This window comes from Podarcis gaigeae, assembly GCF_964106915.1.
Source record: "Podarcis gaigeae genome assembly, chromosome: 3".
Classification (NCBI taxonomy): Eukaryota; Metazoa; Chordata; class Lepidosauria; order Squamata; family Lacertidae; genus Podarcis; species Podarcis gaigeae.
Genome location: NC_139680.1, coordinates 18,684,908 through 18,707,421, shown reverse-complemented (window position 1 = coordinate 18,707,421; position 22,514 = coordinate 18,684,908). Strand labels below are relative to the sequence as shown.

The following is a 22,514-nucleotide window of genomic DNA, read 5'->3' as shown; positions in this document are numbered from 1 at the left end:
GCTTGTGGGGCATGATCAGCCCCCCCCCCCCGACTGAGGAAGAAGCCATCTCTGTGTGAATGATTTGACTCACTCACCTTTTCCCTTACCCTGTATCCTTTCCAGATAGCAGAGACGGCATCTCCATCGTTCTGCTGACATCCAGGTGGGTCTTTGCTTTGGCATTGGTTCACGTGGCACTGATCCATGTTTGGGGAGGTCAAGGCTGGCTGTGCTCCTTTCTCTCTCTCTCTCTCCCCCCGCCACTTTCCGTTATTTCTAGAGCTGCTTCGAGAAGGCAAGGCTGAGCAGCCAGTCTGTGTTTTTCTGGTGTATAGTTTGTTTCCTTTACCCCTGGCTTTTAGAAGGGAAAATCTGAAGCTCTCTCCCTGTGCTGACTCCCGTTACTCTTTACGGTCTCTAATCTCCTTTTATAATTTCCGCCTAACCTCCTCTTACCGTGAAACTTGACAAGAGCATATTTTACACCCCTCCTCTGGTAGTGCTTACTATGACCTCAGCCTCCTTCTCCTTATTTACCCACCTGACTTGGCACCTGTTTCTGATTCCATAAATAAGCACCATTATGAAACAGCTTGGACTGGTGCTCAGTTGGCACAGGTGTGAAAACATTCTGTTCCTTCGCGAGCAACCTATCAGCATTTTCAATCTTTCAAAATGGAACAGCAAGTGCATACACAGACATACCGGGGCACAGATCCTTCCATATGCTTTCAGTTTCTGTGTGCTTGCTCTGAACATGCAGGGAGGGAGAGTTTAAAGCTTGGGAGGCCAGGTGACCTTTTCCCACTTCATGATCCACAGAAGCTGCCTTCAGGAGAGCAATCTCCCTTTGCATAGTATACCCCTGACAGCTTCTCCAATGGGCTTCTTTGCATTACTGCCTTGCCACAGGTTCATTTCAACCTGAGGTGGGTTTTGGAAGATTTCCTAGAAGGCAGCTCCCATTCTTGATTGTGAAAGGATATCAGATACAGCGGTACCTCAGGTTACATACGCTTCAGGTTACAGACTCCGCTAACCCAGAAATAGTGCTTCAGGTTAAGAACTTTGCTTCAGGATGAGAACAGAAATCATGTTCCAGCAGCGCAGCAGCAGCAGGAGGCCCCATTAGCTAAAGTGGTGCTTCAGGTTAAGAACCGTTTCAGGTTAAGAATGGACCTCCGGAACGAATTAAGTACTTAACCTGAGGTTACCACTGTATGCAGTTTTAATTAGAGCAGCCAGCCAGAGAAACACTTACTTAAGGATCTGGTCAGGACCAGCCCAGGAATATTTTTAGCACCTGAGGTGAACCACAAAATGGTGCCTCCCACCCCACCAGAGAAGTAGGGGTGAGTGAAGATCTGCATCAGAAACAAAGGGGGAGGGGAGATATACATCAGGCTCTGCTGCACCCATGGATCTTGCCACCCAAGGCAATTATCTCACCTTGCCTCATGTGCGGGCCGGCCCTGGGTCTGGCTGCATGTGTGTTCAGGTCAGGCAACAAGAGCAATGAGATGATGCACATTTTCAACATTTGGGGGATAGAGGAGCATTTTGGGGGGGTTAAAGATCCTCTCAGTAGCCTTGACTTCAGTTTAGGCTGGAGATAGATACTCATGTGTGTACATGGGGTGCTGGTCATATAGATTGGGTAATGCTTGACGGAGGAATTGCTCATCGTTCCACTTTGGCCTCTGGTGAAGTTTTTGAAAGTGCTTTGAGCTGCTTCAGAAACCTGCCTTACCTGCTGACTAGATGAGACTGCAGGGTAAGGATGTGGTTTGTGGACAGAGGGTATTGTTGTTGTTGTTGTTGTTGTTGTTATTATTATTATTATTATTATTATTATTAAATTTATATACCACCCTATACCTGGAGGTCTCAGGGACGTTCACAGAACAAAATCATAAGATAAAACTACAAGATATATAATCAAAATAAAAAGAGCAACCCAATAACACCCCCCCCACACACACACACCAAAAAGAACCACATTTAAAAGGGCATAGGATGTCAATCTAATCAACCAAAGGCCTGGTTAAAAAGGAATGTTTTTGCCTGGCGCCTAAAGCTGTATAATGAAGGTGCTAAGTGAACTTCCCTGAGGAGTGCATCCCACAGACGGGGAGCCACTGCAGAGAAGGCCCATCAAAATGTGAGAAATGGGACTCACAGCACTCTCCTGATCTACATCCCTAAACTGGTTTGGGCATTCACGACTCAAAGCTCAAGATAAATTAACTTTTCTAGGCATATCATTATCGGTATCCTGTGAAGAGAGTGCTTGAATACTGTAGCCAAAATAGCACCCTCTGGATATTATTAGACAATTCTCATCATCTCATTGAAAGAGGTGGGTTTGCTTAGTGTGGGGAAGGGATGTTTAAAAGGGAAACATCAAATACCACATACTAATAATGCTATAGAAGAAACATCAGCATGCTGAAGGGTTTTGTACCTTGGCTGTCCTTTGAAAGATGGGCCCTGGGAGGCAGGAAGGGGAAGAAGATATATTACCCTTTCCAGAGGGCATGCTTAATGCTCCCATGGCGAGTTATCAAGTGACTCTTGTGTCACTAGGCTAAAAAGAATGCCCTTTTCCAAGGTGTGACAACTTATTAGTTTTCCTTTTCCTAAAGTGTAAGCAGAATCCACCCTCACTTCCCTTCACTGCTACAAAACAGTGGGTGGAGTCATAAAGATGCCCAGAAGGGCTGGCTGAAGCATTTAAATTATTCCTGATCTTAATCTTTTAAATGTTCCCTAAGACTGTCAGGGAGCATTACCAGCACAGAATGCAGATGCTGATGAGAAAGTCTACTTACATCTCTGTCCACTTTCTCAGTCGCTGAATGAGCAAACCAAAGGAGATTGCTATGCCTCTAGAGCCCTAGTGACAAGGAGCCAGCAGAGGGAGGTGTCACAATGAAGGGCGTGTCACAAGGAATTCCGCAACCTGGCAACCACCAGCAATGAACTGGCACTACTCTCAACTGACACTACTCAGTCTCCTTATATGGCTTTTAATCCATGTTCAACTTTTTACAAGTATGTAAAATGGAATTTATCCCTTTATATTCAAGCTTTCATTGTTCCTGCACCTACTAAGCTGAAGCTATCTAATCTACCTATCTGCCTCTTTGGTCCTATATTGATAAACAGTGGAAAACAATTAATCACCCCTGTGTATTTATTAATTTTATTACCCCTCTTCACTAGCAGGTCCCAGGGCAAGTTACAGCCATCTAAATTATAATTATTGTTCCTAGTAATTAAATTTGTATACCCCCCTATACCCACAGGTTTCAGGGCAGTTCACAGGATAAGATCACAATATAAAAATACAAAATACATAATAAAAATAAAAACAACCCAATAACCCGCCCCCCTCCCCAACACAAAAGGGCATTGGGTGTCAACAGGGCGAGTCTTGAAAATACAGCTCTCTGGTGTCAAAGGCCAGGTAACAGACCCCCCCAAGTGCCCCTATTTCCCAGGGACAGTCCCAGATTTACAGAAGCTGTCCCAGTTTCTGATGTGATCCTGGAATGTCCTTTTTTCCTTAGGACCTCCCTATTTTAAATGTTCCCCAAGACTGTCAGGGAGCATTACCAGCACAGAATGCAGATGCTACTGAGAAAGTCTACTTACATCTCCATCCACTTTCTCTCTCACTCTCTGAACGATCAAACCAAAGGAGATCACAATGCCTCTAGAGGACCAAGGAGCCAGCAGAGGGAGGTGTCACAATGAAGGGCGTGTCACAAGGACCTCCGCAACCTAGCAACCACCAGCACTCAACTGACACTCCTCTCAACTGACACTACTAAGTTTCCTTATATGGCTTTTAATCCATGTTCAGCTTTTTACAAGTATGTAAAATGAAATTTATCCCTTTATAGTCAAGCTTCCGTTGTTCCTGCACCTACTGAGCATTAGCTATCTAATCTACCTATCTGCCTCTCTGGTGCAACTGCCACACACCAAAAGGCTATGGAAAGGGTCCTGTGTCTTCAACAATTCACAAAGTGATTCATTGCAGCTCAGCAGCAGCCCTCTCCTTCTTTTCAGTATCATCCTGTATTGCTGAACAGTGGAAAACCAGAAATCACCCCTTGCTTGTTTATTCATTTTATTACCCTCCTTCTCTAGGAGGTCCCAGGGCAAGTTACAACTATCTAGAATTATTATTGTTGTTATTATTAATTAAATTTGTATACCTCCCTATACCCACAGATTTCAGGGCAGTTCACAGGATAAGATCACGATATAATAATACAAAATACATAATAAAAATAAAAACAACAACCCAATAGCCCTCTCCCAAAAAACACATTTTAAAAGGGCATAGGATGCCAATCAGATTGATCAAAGGCCTGGTTAAAAGGAAACGTTTTTGCTTGGCGCCTAAAGGTGTGTAATGAAGGCGCCAGGCGAACTTCCCTGGGGAGAGCATCCCACAGACGGGGAGCCACTGCAGAGAAGGCCCGTTCTCGTGTTGCCACCCTCTGGACCTCTCGTGGAGGAGGCACACGAAGAAAGGCCTCAGGGTATGACTGGAGGGGGCGGTGGTCCATAAAGGGACCTAAGGCCAGATGGAAAGGCCTGGCCTCCAGGCCTGAGCTTCCCCACTCCTGGGCTAAAATATCACAAATGGTCTGATTTAACTATGTCACAAACTGGTGAGTCGATAAAACAAGCTAGGCTTAGCCTCTGTACCTCAGTGTGATGATTCGGGATGGTTCAGTGGAGAGAAAATATTTTGTTCACCCACTTAGTTCCTTTCTGCCAAAAAGACTGTGGTTTGATGCCTGGCCGGTGGTTAAGAATTCTGATTCAAGTTTCCATTTTCAGTTGTGCCCAATGATGAATCGGTCTTGCCAGCGCAGGCCTTCAAAGGATTTTGCAGTTGGAGGGAAGACGTGGAGAAGCCTTGAGTACCACCTGCATGCCATATGTTGGCAATGGGGATGTTCCTCTGGTGGGAAGAGGGATTATGCGATGGCTTCTCCAACGTTAAACAGAAGCCTCCTCATGAGAATATTTGGGGATTAAAAGAGAATAAGAACAACATCTGCAGCAATCACCGCAGAATGTTATGGCCGGTTAGCTTTTACGAGCCCAATCCAATGTCCATTGAAGTCAGTAGGAAAAAAACCACCTCGCTATTGACTCCAGTAAGCTCTGGCTCAGCTCCATTCATCTGCAAGTTAAAGTGGGAAACGGTGGATATTTTTCTGGCAGCAGCAATATTTTTCGTTGAACAAAAAATGGAAAGACCCAGTAACTTTCAAAGAAGTGGGCAGAACAAACATGGAAGATGTGGTGTAGCCTACTGATAGAAAAGCTATTCAAATAAGTCAGTACCAGGAGCAGAAATGGACAATTTTATGAATGGTGACATGACATTGCACACAGACCAGGTACGTTTATAAAAGCTAGTGAATGAAGAACTAACATAGTGTAAATAGGAGGAAATATAGTGATGATCAGAAGGTAGGTCTGCCAATGTATAGATAGGTCCATCAACAAGATAAATGCAGCCACCAGCCACAGTTACCATGACCAGTAGTCAAAATTTAAGGGAGTTGAGATCCAAGAACATCTGGAGGTCTATGAGTCAAAGGCAAATGTGTTTATTTTTTAGTTTGATTTGATTCTAGTGGTTTTCTATTACAAGAAATGAAACGCTCAACCTTAAAGGTGACCTTTTTCTTCAAAAATGATTAACATAGCTTTTGTTTATTGAATATACAATATTGTTTATTGTAAGTTATATTTTCTCTATTAAGGATTTAGTGATATGGAAATGTATTTAAATCTAATTGATTAATCAATTAACAGACTGATTAAAGAACACCTGAAACAAACTTTACTGTGTGACAGCCCTGTTGTTGTTGTTGTTGTTTAGTCATTTAGTCATGTCCGACTCTTCGTGACCCCAAGGACCAGAGCACGCCAGGCACTCCTGTCTTCCACTGCCTCCCGCAGTTTGCTCAGACTCATGTTTGTAGCTTCGAGAACACTGTCCAACCATCTCATCCTCTGTCTTCCCCTTCTCCTTGTGCCCTCCATCTTTCCCAACATGAGGGTCTTTTCCAGGGAGTCTTCACTTCTCATGAGGTGGCCAAAGTATTGGAGCCTCAGCTTCAGGATCTGTCCTTCCAGTGAGCACTCAGGGCTGATTTCCTTCAGAATGGATAGGTTTGATCTTCTTGCAGTCCATGGGACTCTCAAGAGTCTCCTCCAGCACCATAATTCAAAAGCATCAATTCTTTGGCGGTCCAGCCTTCTTGATGGTCCAGCTCTCACTTCCATACATCACTACTGTGTGACAGCCATCCTTTTTGCTTAAGTGCAACTTTATTCCCTCTTCCAAATTTTTAACTGTCTCAGAAATGCCCTGGGCACTTCTGGTCTGCATCCAGACTAATAGTGAAGTCATATAGAAGTAAGTGTTGCCCACTGAGCTCAGTGGGACTTCCGTCCCGATACGGGTGTGTGGCATTGCAGCCTGTTAGCTGAGCTTAATTCCCTTCCAGTTTAATGGGACTTCATTTAGTTATGGCTAACCTTTCACATTGATTTAAGTGGAAACAAAGTGCAACTAATTTACCTTGAACCCATCTCAGTATATTTCTGAAATCTAGCCATTCCCAGATTTGTCCTGCCATTTCACTTAAACTCTATGTCTTTTGAGATTGCCTACCACAGTTGATAACTACAATGGATGTGATCTATGTTAAAATAATTTGGCATCCCACTGATTACTAATAATTGATTGAATATTATTAACTATTTGTCTGTCCGTCAGTATGTTTTTTTTATTATGCTTTTGATTACTGATGTTCTGTAATGTGTTTTTAATCTTGTGCACTGCCCTGCGATCTTTTGATTAAAGGGTGGTATATAAATTTAATAAATAGTAATAATAATTAATGCTTAATTCTCCTGCTGAAAGCAATGTTTGGGGCTCAAAGTACCTCTGGAATTCTTCTAAAGGACTCCTAAACTGAAGTTTATGAAGGAGCTTGGAAGAAAACCTAAGTACACTCACACAGTAGGTATAATTTAAATGCTTTTTGAACAGGGAGGGAGGGAAAATCAACAGGAAAGCAGATGAAAAGGGCCATGTATTAAGCAATGCTATGGTTGCATAAAAGATCACAGGGTTCCTAAGTGAGGATGTGCACTTGTGTTCCAAAAAGATTTTCCATTCACATTGAAATCAGCAAAGAGAAAACTGCTTCCTGCCCACACTAGATGGTTGCCTTCCAGACTGCGTAGGTGACTAAGAAGTCTACTTCCTAGACACCACAGGTGGTTTTAGGACATCTTATGTCTACCAGCCTGTACTGCTTAGTCAGTTATATCCAGCCCACCGTTAGGATGGCATTTAATCCCAGAGATTTCCCTTTGGCAACAGCAAGGCACTCTCTTTCCCAGAAGGGGGGGGAATCCCACTGCTGTTGCTGAACTTATATGGGATATAACTTTGGCTCCAGACTGTGGCCTCAGTGCCCTTGTCTTATTTAGGCTTATTGTATTACTATTATTACTATTATTATTATTATTATTATTATTATTATTATTATTATCATCATCATCATCATCATCATCAGTGCTTTTGTGGGAGGGGGGTACTCAAGCCACACACATCCCGTTAAAAGTGTGGCACTTACTGTAATATAGTCATACCTTGGAAGTCGAACGGAATCCGTTCCAGAAGTCCATTCGACTTCCAAAACGTTTGGAAACCAAATTGCGGCTTCTGATTGACTGCAGGAAGCTTCTGCAGCCAATCAGAAGCCACGGAAGCCCCCTCAGACATTCGGGTTCAAAAATAACATTCACAAACTAGAACAATCACTTCTGGGTTTGCGGAGTTTGGGAGCCAAAGCGTCTGAGTTTCAGGGCGTTCGGGATCCAAGGTATGACTGTAACGTCATGGTGAGTTCTGGCACCCTTAAAAAAGGGGGGGGAGTATTGGTTATTATTATTATTTATATGCAGTGCTTTTTCTTAAAAAAAAGTTTAGGGGTACTGAAATATACTCAGAGTCGCAAAGTGATTTCATGCTCTTTATTCAGCTCATAGTGGTGAGGAGGAATGAATGAAAGTCCCCTCAAAGTATCTGCTTTATATACATTATTTACACAATGGGCTGCACATGATTGGCTAATTCTGGAATTCTACTGTAAGCCAATCAGGTTGTGGATTCACTTATATCTGGAGCATGATTGGGTGGTTCCTGCCAACCAATCATATTGCTGCATTGTTCTAGGACCAATCAGACTGCTGCATTCTGAATCCTATTGTTCTAGGACCAATCAGACTGCTGCAATTTGGATCCTATTGTTCTAGGACCAATCAGACTGCTGCAGTTTGGATCCTATTCAATTTAGTACATAACAGGTACTCTTATTTTCCTACACATATTGAAATACTGCCCCTCAATGAGGCCAAACTTTAGATTCACAAAATGTTTAGGGGTATGGTACCCCTGCGTCCCCCCAGGGACAAAAGCACTGTTTATATCCCACCTTTTCCCCAGAAACAGGACTCAATGTGATTTACAGAAATCAAGAACAGCACAGACTAAACACAGACAGCTAAAAGCATAAAAGGGCAATAGCTAAAAAGTAATTAAGCTATAATATAATTAAAACAAATTATTAAAATACAGATTGTGAAAGCAACCCACTGCCCCTCCCAGATCTGTTCTGGGTCATCATCCCCCTGACCTTCCAGGGCACATTTGAAGGGTGTAATATGGGACATATGAAGGGAGAGGAGGAAAGTAGGAAGTTTCATAGCACGAGCCGAAGGCCTGGCTCAAATGGGATGACTGGTGTGGGACGCAAGCGCAACACTTTCATTCAATTGAAACTGCTCTGTTCCATTTCAAATGGCTTTTCCTTGTTATATCACTGTAACAGTTTGATCTGTTTTCATAAGTGTCAATTACATTGCTGTAATTCACTGTGGGATTGAATGGTGAAGGGTGGGTAGGAAATTATATTAATAAAGTGTGTTCTCCCTCATGGAAAGCACGTGTTGCGGTGGGGGCTGGCAACACACCCTACTGTTGCTGGGCGGGAAAGAGTTTGGCCATTTTTAAAAGGGGGGCAGGCCGTTACTGGGGAGTTTTATATGTTGCCATTTCTTGATTGACAGCCCTGGTTGATAAATACCTTGCACGCAGCGTTGAGCTTCCTCTTTTCGCTGCGTGCATCGGATCACCTCACCTCCCCTCCCTAATGTTAGGCTGTTTGCTTGACCTTGCTATGCCTGTCATGGGGTCGTCTGCTCTTGGGGCAGGGGCCTTGTAGGAATTTTGTCCATTTGGCTGATTGGCTGGTGCCATTTGGTTTTTGCCTACTGTGTAGCAAATCATCACAACTTGTAAGGTTGCGGTTAGGCATTGGTTTGGGAATTGGTTGGTGGAGGGGTATGGATTTGGCTGTGCCTGCTCCTCCAAAATGCTGCTGCTGCGAGGGTTTTCTGTTAAAGGAACCCAGGGGCTCCCCATGCTTTTGTCCGAACCCCCTGGCAAGGGGCTAGGGCCACACAAGAGCCCCTGGGAGCATTCTGGGGAGAGGTGAGGCATGGTTCCCAGTCCCGTCTCTCTCCCCAGGTGACTTACCCTTTCTGACTTCGCAGGGTGTGTGAATGTCAGACTGACCCCGTGCGGGGTCAGATAGTTGCAACCAATGCCTAAGCAACCACTCACATTGCTGTAATTTTAATAAAAAAGCTGTGGCCAAAATTATGCCAAAAACCTTAAACAAAATTTAAGTGTCGTTGTGTTTTATTTGGGGTGTCTTGGGGACCTCGACGTGCAAATAGCAAACTGTACGTATGTACAGGTTTCCCCTCTTTCTTTCTTTCTTTCTTTCTTTCTTTCTTTCTTTCTTTCCTTATTACTTTTTCCAATCTCTATTCTAACAGGGAAGCAGGGAAGCTCAGATGATTAAGAGTAATGGAAGTATTGTAAAAATAGCAACCGATATAAAGGGAATACTTGAGGGAATACTTGGGAAATAGCAATATAGGCAGAGCAGCAAGAGAAGGCAAGTGGAAGCTGAGCTGCGGGCAGGCAGGGAACACTAGTGGACTGTGGGAAATGTAGTCAAAAGGAAGGCCATGCTGCTAGTGACATATAAGGCTCATACATGGTGAGGTGTGGTGGTAAGAAGCTGTTCTATGAATACACTTGAAACTTCACTAAGAAGAGGTGCCAAGTTCTTCTTTTGCAGCTTATTCCATTGCCAGACTTCCCTTAGAGTTGCTGAGAGGAGATTTTGCTTCTGGAGCAGATCAGGATGAGCTATACCTCTACTGTTTATTATTGTAGTTTTAACATGGAAAGATAACTGACATAGTGCATTGTACACATACATCAAAGTTAATGCACTGCACAGCTGGATATCATGGCAGACTTGGGATTGCTGTATTTTGTGCTTGGGGATAAATTGTCAGTTACAAAGTGCACTTAGGCAAGTAACAACCTATCTTATAACTTGTTTTGGGAAGGTATATACAGTATCCTAAACAGCAGGCTAGGATATATTAATATGCATCTGAAGAAGAAGTTGAATTCAGACTTAGTCATGCTTAGAGTAAAGGTAAAGGTAAAGGTAAAGGGACCCCTGACCATTAGGTCCAGTCGTGGCCGACTCTAGGGTTGCGGTGCTCATCTCGCTTTATTGGCAGAGGGAGCTGGCGTACAGCTTCTGGGTCATGTGGCCAGCAGGACTAAGCCGCTTCTGGCGAACCAGAGCAGCACACGGAAACGCCGTTTACCTTCCCGCTGGAGTGGTACCAGTTTATCTACTTGCACTGTGACGTGCTTTCGAACTGCTAGGTTGGCAGGAGTAGGGACCGAGCAACGGGAGCTTGCCCCGTCATGGGGATTTGAACTGGCGACCTTCTGATCGGCAAGTCCTAGGCTCTGTGGTTTAACCCACAGCACCACCAGCGCCCCTATGCTTAGAGTAGAACCCCTGAAATCAGCTGTACTTGCATTAATAAAAACTAGCACGTCCCACTGGTCTGAATGGGACTGCTGTAAGAAGCACATAAATCTGGAGCCAGCCCACTTATTGGGCATGCATGACAAGGTCTTTTTTGGTGTTACTCTCAGATTGCAGAATGCCTTCCCTTTGGAGCCACAATCAGTCTCCAATCTTACTGATTTGGGGAAAGGTTTCTAGACACCTTTTTAAATGGCCTTTCAGATTTTCTAGCAGCGTTGATATTATTTGATATTGCTAGAGGGACGCGGGTGGCGCTGTGATCTAAACCACTGAGCCTCTTGGGCTTGCTAATCAGAAGGTCAGTTGTTCAAATCCCTGTGATGGGGTGAGCTCCTGTTGCTCGGTCCCAGCTCCTGCCAACCTAGCAATTCGAAAGCATGCCAGTGCAAGTAGATAAATAGGTACTGCTGTGGCAGGAAGGTAAACGATGTTTCTGTGCCCTCTGGTTTCTGTCACGGTGTTCCGTTGCACCAGAAGTAGTTTAGTCATGCTGGCCACATGTCCCAGAAAACTGTCTGTGGACAAACGCCGGCTCCCTTAGACTGAAAGAAAGATGAGCGCCCAAACCCATAGTCACCTTTGACTGGATTTAACTGTCCAGGGGTCCTTTACCTTAATGCACCATCCCCAAATAGTGGCACCAATTGATTGGTTCCCAACAAGGTAAATGCTGTTTTGTACTGACCTTTACCTTTACCTTTTACCTATATTATATTGCTGCTCTTATATTTGACTTGTTATAAAATGCCTTGACATTTTTCAGAAACGCGGTATAAAAATATATATTTAAAATAAATGAGATTAATATTAATATTAATATTAATATTATTAATAATAATGGTATCAGACCACTACTCTCAGGTAAGTTGAATGGAAAGCCATGATTTGTCTACAAGAACTTCTCTCATAACTGATGTAATATATCTGTCTTTTTTCCTCTGAAATCTATTACCAAGTAAAAATGTATTCCATGCCACATTCTCATGATAGTATCCCAGCATCTCCAGATTTTTCCATGCAAGATATATATATATATATTGCATAAAGTGAAATCATATACAAAAATGGGTTACATTTAGGAAAATTGCTTGGCAAAAGACCCCCCCTAAAAATGGATACAATAATGTGTATTTTGAAACTGCATACTAAAATGCTGATCAATTTTTGCTAGGGTTTTTATATAAAAATAAATCACAAACTGATGTGGAAATGTGATTTCTCAATCAAATGGGTATGTATATTTGTGCATATGCATTTAAGTGTAGATAGATGCACCTGAAGAACTGACTTAAGGGATGGTTATATCAGAGTTACTAATCGTGTTAGCCAGTCCTGAGATATAAGGTAAATGGACCCCTGACCATTAGGTCCATTAGGCGCTTTATTGGTCGAGGGAGCCGGCGTACAGCTTCCGGGTCATGTGGCCAGCATGATTAAGCTGCTTCTGGCGAACCAGAGCAGTTCATGGAAATGCCGTTTACCTTCCCGCTGGAGCGGAACCTATTTATCTACTTGCACTTTGACGTGCTTTCAAACTGCTAGGTTGGCAGGGACCGAGCAATGGGAGCTCACCCCGTCGCGGGGATTCGAACCGCCGACCTTCTGATCGGCAAGTCCTGGGCTCTGTGGTTTAACCCACAGCACCACCTGTGTCCCTAGTCTTGAGATAGCTAACACTTAAAGCTAGGATTTAGTGCATCTATGCCCTCTTATTTGTTTCAACCATTAAACAGAAACTGGGTTGAAAGCAACGGGAAAGAATCTTAGCTTGCCTCTGTTGCCTTGTAAATACTTCTATACCTTGAGATTTAGGTGATCGTATGTAAGTTATACTGTGCAGTCAAGAGTGTTTTGCTTAGCCACGTTTCTTGTCTGCCTCACCCAAATTTCATCTCTGACTTTGTTATACAACATTACAAGCGGAGGAGCGAATGAATGTCTGCCATCTGCTCTATGCTACTTAAGGATGATTTCTCTAATTAGGTCAAATTGACTTGCTGTCAATGATTAAACGTAATAGGTAATAATAAGTTGGCTTAATCATTGGCCACCATTATTGTTAGTTCATTGATTGCAATAATTTCAAAAATTACCCATTGGAATAAAATATGTTTAGCACCTGGTTTGTCCTTTCGGGGGGGGGGGGAACATCTGTGATAAATATGTAATAGATGTGGAATTTTATGTCTCTTGATCTGGAAGGAAGTAAATAATCCTCAGTTTTAAGTGTGTGAATGGGCATAGATTTATTATTGGACAAGGAGAGGATCAAATAAAAATCAGTGTAAAATTTACTGCAGGGACTTAAAGAACTGTCAAAAAGAATGAATCATGTTCTCCATACTGAGGATTCCTGACAGTGTCTCCTAACTTCAGTTTCACCAAGATTTGTGGCTCTATTGGTGATAAGAGCTGCACGTGGACAGGTTAATAGTAGACGCTCATATTCTGAGAATCTGGGTTCAACCTTTGGAAGAGAACCGATCATGGACCAAATGCGTTCACTTTCAACTATGGTTGTCCCTGTTTGGCCCTCTCATGAAATTCTCTCTCGCATCAAAGCCTGAATGTTAACAAAAATATTATTGATCTTCCCTGGTTCTAAGATGACAATGAATTTCCTTTGCTCTCTTTTTATATTTGCACACTGGTCAGGACAGTGGTGTTACTTGCAAACAATTTTTGCAAATCAGCTCCTGGTTTCCTACCATCATATGGAAATCTTAGGGAAGATCTACAGTCTGGGATTTTTTTTTTACAGAACAATTCAGGCACCTAATGACTTCCAGCTTCTAAGGATGCCAACTAGCTTCCTGAATCCCAATCAGTCAATTTTAAGCACCATCAAGTTAAAAAAAGAAACCCCAAAGAGCACTTACCCATATCCCCCAGTGGGGCATTTTAGTTAAGGGTACAGTTCTATTTTTCACTTTCTTAGATTTCTTCTCTTGACTAGTGTTTTATTTTTAATAGCACTCTTTTAAAGAAAACCCAAAGATTATGGTTCTTACAAATTTGAAGACAACCAGTGAAACGTCTGGATATTATTTATCCATGGAACTTCTTTTTCTTACTTGCCAGAATTAGCAAACACTCATTTGAGTTGCATCCTTCTGCGGCTGCAAGTGTTTGAACTACACATGTATTTTTTTAATGCCAGCCTTGGAAAAATGAGTGAGGCTTTGGCTGATTCCACCTTTTGTCTACTGTTTCATTGCCCAGTTTCCTCATATTTTTAGCATCTCTAATGTATCTTAAATAAAAGTTGTAATACCTGTATTATCAAATGTTCATTAATTGTTTATTCAACATGTCGATCAGTAAAGTTATGTTTAGGCGCTCCTGCTTATATTCACCTGGAATTTTGCAGAATGGCTTTAGGAAATATAATAGTCCAAGTCTTCAAACCTCTTATCTTTTTTTCCTATAGCTCCTTAGCAATAGTGTACCACTAGAACTGCCTCTTAGCAATAGTGTACCACTAGGACACGGGTGGCGCTGTGGTCTAAACCACTGAGCCTCTTGGGCTTGCCGATCAGAAGGTCGGCGGTTCAAATCCCCGCGACGGGGTGAGCTCCCGTTGCTCAGTCCCAGCTCCTGCCAACCTAGCAGTTTGAAAGCACGTCAAAGTGCAAGTAGATAAATAGGTTCCGCTCCAGCGGGAAGGTAAACGGTGTTTCCGCGCGCTGCTCTGGTTTGCCAGAAGTGGCTTAGTCATGCTGGCCACATGACCCGGAAGCTGTACGCCGGCTCCCTCGGCCAATAAAGCGAGATGAGCGCCGCAACTCCAGAGTCGGCCACGACTGGACCTAATGGTCAGGGATCCCTTTACCTTTACCTTTTAGGACTGTCTAGCTAGTTTTTTTTTTTTTTACTGTTTTCTGTAACATAAAATGTGTGCTTCTTATTTTTTTATAGCAACTGTGGGGTTGCAAGAAATTACCCACTTCCTTTGACAGATGTAGATGATCTGGCAAAAAGATCTGGGGACTCACCCAGTGTAGTGATTCATCTTTAGCTCATTCCCATTGGTCTCAGAAGAATCAAGAACATACAGTGCTTGAAGATCATCTCAATCTCACCAAATAGTTCTATGTATTTGTTTGTTGAGTAGGGCTCAACAGAGATAAACCAGGTGTCATATATCACGGAGGAGCAGAATGAGGGGAAGTGTGTGCATGTGAGTATGTGAGAGAGGGAATATTATGTTTGCTCCAGTGTCCTACAGCAGGGAACCTTCTAGATTCTCCTGGCTCTTGTTCAAGAACAGCAACAAGTGCACTTTCTTGAAAGTGAAGAAGCCAAGCCTCATTTTAGCAAACTGACAGTGCAAACTCAGTAACAGGAAAAGAGTGGGAATTTGTCCAGGCACTCCTAGGCACCAGCAATGTGGAAAAGATCACATCAACTCAGGAGAGAACCTTCAGTGTTCCCTAAAGGCAGTTATTATATTGTAGTAGTTGGCTGTATTTTGGTTTATGACAAATTACGTGGTATCCAGGGCTTCAGCTCCACTGGCGCAAGAGATTTCTGTGCATGCAGCGGAACTTCCTCTTCCTCTCCTGTCCCTTCCAGACCCTTGCACACCTTCAAAATTAGCTCCAGAAGGTTAGGAGACCTCTGGAACAGATGTGGGGGATGCGTTGAAAGAAACAGAAGTCCCATTGCAGCAGTGGAACTAAGCAGAGGGAACATTGGATACAATCCTGCCCAGAGCCTTACATATGGGGAGAGCTATACATTCAATTAAGTAGAATATTCTTCCATCAACCACACCAGACATAACAACTCGATCTGCCTGCTCAGGTGTACCATATCTTTTTACAAAGCTATTGTTTACTATGCTACTTCACTTTAGTGGGGGGTGACAACTTTACTGTACGCTACTGAAACATGGACCACTTATAAACACCAACTCCAAACTACAAGAAAGAAGATTCCACCTAAACATTAGGAAGAACTTCCTGACAGTAAGAGCTGTTCGACAGTGGAATTTGCTGCCAAGGAGTGTGGTGGAGTCTCCTTCTTTGAAGGTCTTTAAGCAGAGGCTTGACAACCATATGTCAGGAGTGCTCTGATGGTGTTTCCTGCTTGGCAGGGGGTTGGACTCGATGGCCCTTGTGGTCTCTTCCAACTCTATGATTCTATGATTCTATGATTCCTCAAAAGATTCCATCAATGGTGTCTCTGAAAAATTTTGCACATCACTTGAGAAGACAGGCAAACTAATTTGACATATTGAAAAGTTACAAATCTTAGTAAGAATACATTGGTGCTGATGGCCCAAAATTAGACCATGATGAACACGGTCTCTCAAACTAGCTGATTATATAAACTCACTTTTTTTTTTGTTCCTTATTTTGTTTTTGTGTCACTTAAACAATTTATTTTGGGTGCCTCAAAATCTGGAAGTGGCCTCGACTTCTGAGGAAGTCTTGTCTGTAGTTGCCGTTTGAGTGTAAATTTGGTGACCCTTGCTGTACAATGTGTCAGATAGTCCCAACAGCCCTTCTTTGATGAGAATCAACAATGTCTTTCTTAAGACCAAAGTATGCCAATTGGCTTAAAAACGCTCCACGGTATAAAGGAGCACTTTCAAGTGGAATCTTCTTTTGGTGGAAATGTCCTGTTTTGCTTTGCAAAAGTCTTTGTTCTCTTTTCCAAGTTTTCATTTTCTCTCCTAGGGTGATGACTGTGAAATCTTCAAGGAAATGCAGCAGGTCAGGCATTTATAGATTCTTAAATATAAACTGCTTGATTCTGTGCTGCTTAAACTTAACTAAAATGCTTTTCCAGGTGTTCTGAGCCTTCATATGCATTACAATTTCCAAAGCTTTCCCTCCAACAGATGTGAAATGCAATGATCTCCAGTTTCCTGGTCTTTAATCTCTTGACCTTTTTAAAACTAATGGAGTTGTATTTGCCACTTTCTAATCCTCAGGAATTATGCCTCCCTGGGCACATTTTTAAACTTGTCATTTTCATTTCGTACCCTTTAATAAATTCCACCACATCACATTATCTTGCACCTCAACTATGTTACTTGATCCTTGAAGCAACATGTATCTTTCCCACTTTCTGCTGTTTGCCCTGAAAAATAGAACCATTTCCTGGGGTTCCAGGTCTCACAAATATCACAAGCATGAATCTAGAACCCTACAGGAAGGGGAACGCATCTGATGTGGGAATTTTTGAAGGAGCAGGGAAGGAAAGGGTTAAGAATCCTCACACGGCTTCTGTACTGTTGGTTTTGTCCTAAGGACCATAAATGCATGAGCTTGATATATAAGCCAGGCATGATGGGAGTCCCTGAGGCAACACAAATTGAAACGACCAGAGAAGATAACGCTCCTTCAATTATTTTGGACTCTTTCCAATGCTGATCTCTGCTCTGTGCAAACAAAACAAAGAGAGAGTGTGTCTGTCAACACAGGATAGTGGTTAGAGTGACTAGGACTGGGGAGACAGAGATTCAAATCTGCACACAGCCCATGATGCTTACTAGGCAACCCTGGGTCAGTCAGTATCTCTCCACTTAACCTAATCACAGGGTTGTTGTGAGGATAAGATGCAAAGTGGGGAAAACCATGTATACTGCCATTAACTCCTTGGAGGTAAGCAAACAAAGGACTCATTCCGCAGTTGGGTTGATAAACAAGCTTACCAGCCAATCAAACAATGACTTAAATCAGGGGTCGGCAACCTAAGGCCCATGGGCCACAAGCGGCCCATGGGGGTCATTTAACCGGCCCACAAGCCGCCCCAGAACTGAGCCGCCCGCTCAGCGAGTCCTCGCATGCTGCACTAAACCAGCACAGCGCGGCACAGGGACTTGCTTTCATGGTGCCGGAAATCGCATCTGTGCATACGCCAGAAATTGAGGGCGTGCACCCGTGATCCAGCCCATGGAGGGATCTCCACTGGAGTGAACCAGCCCAGGAAAGGTAAACCTTGCCGATCCCTGACTTAAATAATCTTGCCCTTCTATCCTCCCAACCATTGCCTGCTCTCTAATTTGCTCCCACTGTTTTCACTTCCTGCTCCACCAGCTCAATAAATTTACACAAGTGCCCCGCAGTCAGGTGGTTAGATTGGAAATAGCATTCTAGGCACCCATTGGTAGGCATCTTCCCACAGCCAGAAGAGGAGTGGGCAGGAATATCTAGGCAGAGAATGAGTGGGCAGGGTCAAGGTTGATGGGCTGTTATGCAAGTCATAGAATAATGGACTCGTACAGTTGGAAGAGGGACGTGGGTGGCGCTGTGGGTTAAACCACAGACCCTAGGACTTGCCGATCAAAAGGTCAGGGGTTCAAATCCCTGTGACGGGGTGAGCTCCCATTGCTCGGTCCCTGCTCCTGCCAACCTAGCAGTTTGAAAGCATGTCAAAGTGCAAGTAGATAAATAGGTACCAAAGTGCAAGTAGATAAATAGGCGGGAAGGTAAACGGCGTTTCTGTGCGCTGTTCTGGTTCGCCAGAAGCGGGTTAGTCATGCTGGCCACATGACCCGGAAGCTGTATGCCGGCTCCCTTGGCCAATAAAGCGAGATGAGTGCTGCAACCCCAGAGTCGGCTATGACTGGACCTAATGGTCAGGGGTCCCTTTACCTTTAACTTTACAGTTGGAAGGGACCCTGAGGTCATATCGCCCAACCCCCTGTCATGCAGGAATTTCAGCTAAAGCATCCATGACAGATGGCCATTCAACTTCTGCTTAAAAACCTCCAAGGAAGGAGAGTTCTGTTCTGCAGATGGGCTTGGGACTCTGAGAACATATGGTGGCCTGGTTGTTTGTTTTTTATTTCGTCTGTCTTCACCCTTGGGGAAGGAGCTCATTGTTGCCAAGTTTTGATTCAGCACTGTATTTGTTTTTGTCATATATTACAAAAGTGCCCCCAGATTGGACTGCCGTGGAATGCTTGCTTAATGGGATAACGTATCTCAAATAATGAGTCAACAAAGCTTTGGTGGTTCTAGGCTGAGGACCTGCTGACATTATTAGCTCGTGTATAATCAATGGCTGTGCCACCCAATGTGAAAGGAAATGTAAACACAGATGGTCAGAAATAAATGGCACCCCGGAAGTTGTTGGACTACAACTCTCAGCTTCCCTGATTGTTGGTCATCTAGCTGGGGCTGATGGGAGTTGGCGTCCAACAAAATCTGCTAGCAGAAGACTAGTTTTTATCCCTTTGCTACCTACCACAAAGAAACATGTGACACTGTAGAACAGTGGTTCGCAACCTGTGGGTCCCCAAATGTTGTTGGACTACAACTCCCATCATCCCTGAGCTCTGGCCTTGCTAGCTAGGGGTGATGGGAGTTGTAGTTCAACAACATCTGGGGACCCACAGGTTGAGAAAGGCTGCTGTAGAAGAAGTGGACAGAAAGGACATTGGCATCTACTAGTTGATCTCTGGTTGAGTTGCAGTGGATCCACATGTATTTCCGACTAGCAAAAATGAAAAGGTTTTTCCCCACCCTAAATTGAGGTATTGAGGTATTATTACTATTATTTGCAACATTTACATTTGTATACCTTCCTTTATCCGAAGATCACAGGACAATTCAAAACATAAAAACACAAAATGAGAGCACATTTGTAGCAGCAGCCAAGTCAACAAGGTAGCATATGAATTGGGCAGTGGGCTCGCTAAATTATATAATGACAACTTCAGGAGGCCTAGACTCTGAGGAGAATATTTACTCTTTCCCTTGTACTGTTGTCCCTGAATAAGGGAGGGCAGAGCAAACCTGAAAGAACTGGAGGCTGTGTTTAGACTCCCTGTCGGATTTACATCATGATCTGAGGGCTTCAGATATCAAAGTGATGTGTTTGGTGCAACTCACTAGGACAGTGTGAGATTTGTAATGTGGCCCATAACAAAAGACAACAAATTCTTTAACTACATAATCCATACCCTGGAAAATCAGTCCAGTGGCAACAATTAATGCAACACAGTAAGCAGAGGGCTTCATGTGGTTCTTGTGGTTGGGGTAATTGATGAAGCAGGTGTGTTTTCAAAAGTCCTCTGAGGGGAAAGTGTAGGGTTTTAGAGGATTGACAAGGACATCCTTAGAAGGTGTTGTACACCCTTAGATGTCAATGTTAGGAAGCCGTTCGAGTGCAGTGATGAAAAAGAGTGTGCACCCAACACAGGAAACCGAAATACAACATGAGCAGAAAAAGAACTCTAGTAATCGGGGCCAGTGGTCAAGAAGGTAGTTTCTTCACATGCCAAAAACTCAGGATAAGCCAAGCTTGTTCTCAGGTAAGGATGGGTGAATCTGTCAAGGTTGATTTCTCTTGACGTCTCTTTTCCCACTCTTTAGTTCTCCACATCATTTTGTGATAGATTTTTAAATCCTCCTGACAAAATTTGGATACATGCTGGTTTTGAAGGGTGGCTTTTTTCATTTGTGTATTGTTTCAGGAAGTCCATTTACCTTAAATGGTGGGTTTTGCAGCCAGTCCACAGGCTCTGCAGTGATCCAGTGAAGGGGTTAGGGTTTGGCTGACTGACTGCCGGTGATAGGCTAGACCAGCAGGCTTTGGGGCAGGCCTCTTTCTGGGGCCTGGTAGGATAGCTTCACCCTTAAATATGAACAGAATCAAGTTTCTCTCTCAACTGCATTAGGTAAAAGGTAAAGGACCCCTGGACGGTTAAGTCCAGTCAAAGGTGACTATGGGGTTGTGGTGCTCATCTCACTTTCAGGCCAAGGGAGCCAGTGTTTGTCCACAGACAGCTTTCAGGGTCATGTGGTCAGCATGACTAAACCACTTTTGGCACAACGGAACATTGTGACAGAAACCAGAGCACAAAGAAATGCCGTTTACCTTCCCGCTGCAGCAATACCTATTTATCTATTTGCACTGGTGTGCTTTCAAACTGCTAGGTTAGCAGGAGCTGGAACAGAGCAATGGGAGCTCATCCTGTTGTGGGGATTTGAACCGCCAACCTTCTGATCGGCAAGCCCAAGAGGCTCAGTGGTTTAGACCACAGCACCACTCGCATCTCATCTGCATACTCAGCCCATGGCAATGTGCAAAGGTACAGATGAGAGATGTTGGGTGGGTGAAAGAAGCATCAGTCCCATGTCCTTGCCATTCCCTTCATCATGGCGGCTGCAGGCACAGCAGCAGGGATCTAAACAGCTTCTGTTGTTGGGGTTGGAGTAAACATGGAGGTCAGCCTGAGATTCCCCATCACTGCCCTCTTCCTTGCCCAGGCTTAAACTAGCATTTATCCAGAGTGTCTATATTCCATGTCTCGTCTATCACTTCCGTTACACATATTAACTGCATCTGGTTTTCTAACTTTTTTTTTTTTTTACATCAAGTATATCCTCAAAAAAGGCAACCCTTAAATGGCCTTGAACCATGGTCGTCACATGTTCCTTTCCTCTCTCCCTGCTTTTTGCAGCAACAGCTCACCACAAGTAGGAAATGAGAAATGTTGGGATATGGCAGACCGTATTGACTTAACACGAAGTTATTTAGCTCAGGTGTTCCAGGAGTAGCGGCACCCTTGGGAAATCCAGTGGTCAAGGCTCTCCAGTTCTTACTCCCCTCCCTCCTATTCCATGTGTTCAGCTAATCTCTTAACTTTACAGGTTCAGGGACAAGAGTCACCACCATACATAAGTCTCTTGCCAAAGAGTGAAATGGAACACATAGATGAAGCCTATTCGCTCGCTTGCTTGCTTGCTTGCTTGCTTGCTTGCTTGCTTGCTTGCTTGCTTGCTTGATAACAGTGTAAGTTTAAACAGTGACAATTTTGAAAACAGTTGGGTTGCAACAATAAGTAGCCACAAGCACTTAAAAGAGTGTGGCAGTGGGGAAATGCAAACTAGTGTCACAAATAATTTAACCATAGCAATTAAAGCCTCTAACTGCCCAAAAGTATTTATAAAGCAGAAGTTTTGACCATATTATGGAATGCCATTAGAGAGGGGGTTAGTTAAACCTCCCTCCAGATTGAGGACCGAAGCCTGTAGACAGTTACCTTTTAACAATGGAATTCACAGTAAATTGGTTCAGGATAGAATAATACTCATGGGAGAACACAGCACAATACAGTGGTAACTTGGTTCTCTCGAACTTAATCCGTTCTGGGAGTCCATTCAACTCCCGAAACCGCTTGAAAACCAAGGTGTGGCTTCCGATTGGCTGCAGGAGCTTCCTGCACTCAAGCGGAAGCCACGCCGGATGTTCAGTTTCCAAAAAATGTTCGCAAACCAAAACAGTCACTTCTGGGTTTGTGGTGTTCAGGAGCCGATTTGTTCGACAACTAAGCCGTTCGAGAACCAAGGTACCACTGTATATTCTCTATGTGTTGTATGTGTGTGTGTTTGAGTCATCGTCCAATAGTGTCCCTACAGCAGCCTGGGGCCCTCCAAAAATTTTCTACCAGCCCATCCGATCTGGCCAATGGTCACCTAATGCGTACTAGTCTCACCCCAACCCTAGGTCTATGTATGTGGGCAT

At 43.6% G+C, this 22,514-nt stretch overlaps 1 long non-coding RNA gene across 1 annotated transcript; it reads left to right on the top strand.

Moving 5' to 3' along the window:
* The first annotated feature begins 3,739 nt into the window (after nt 1-3,739).
* Nucleotides 3,740-21,756, top strand: LOC310840829. Its single transcript, XR_014562182.1, has 3 exons — nt 3,740-3,860; nt 16,712-16,747; nt 21,641-21,756. It is a non-coding gene; the product is annotated as an uncharacterized lncRNA (long non-coding RNA).
* Nucleotides 21,757-22,514: the final 758 nt, after the last annotated feature.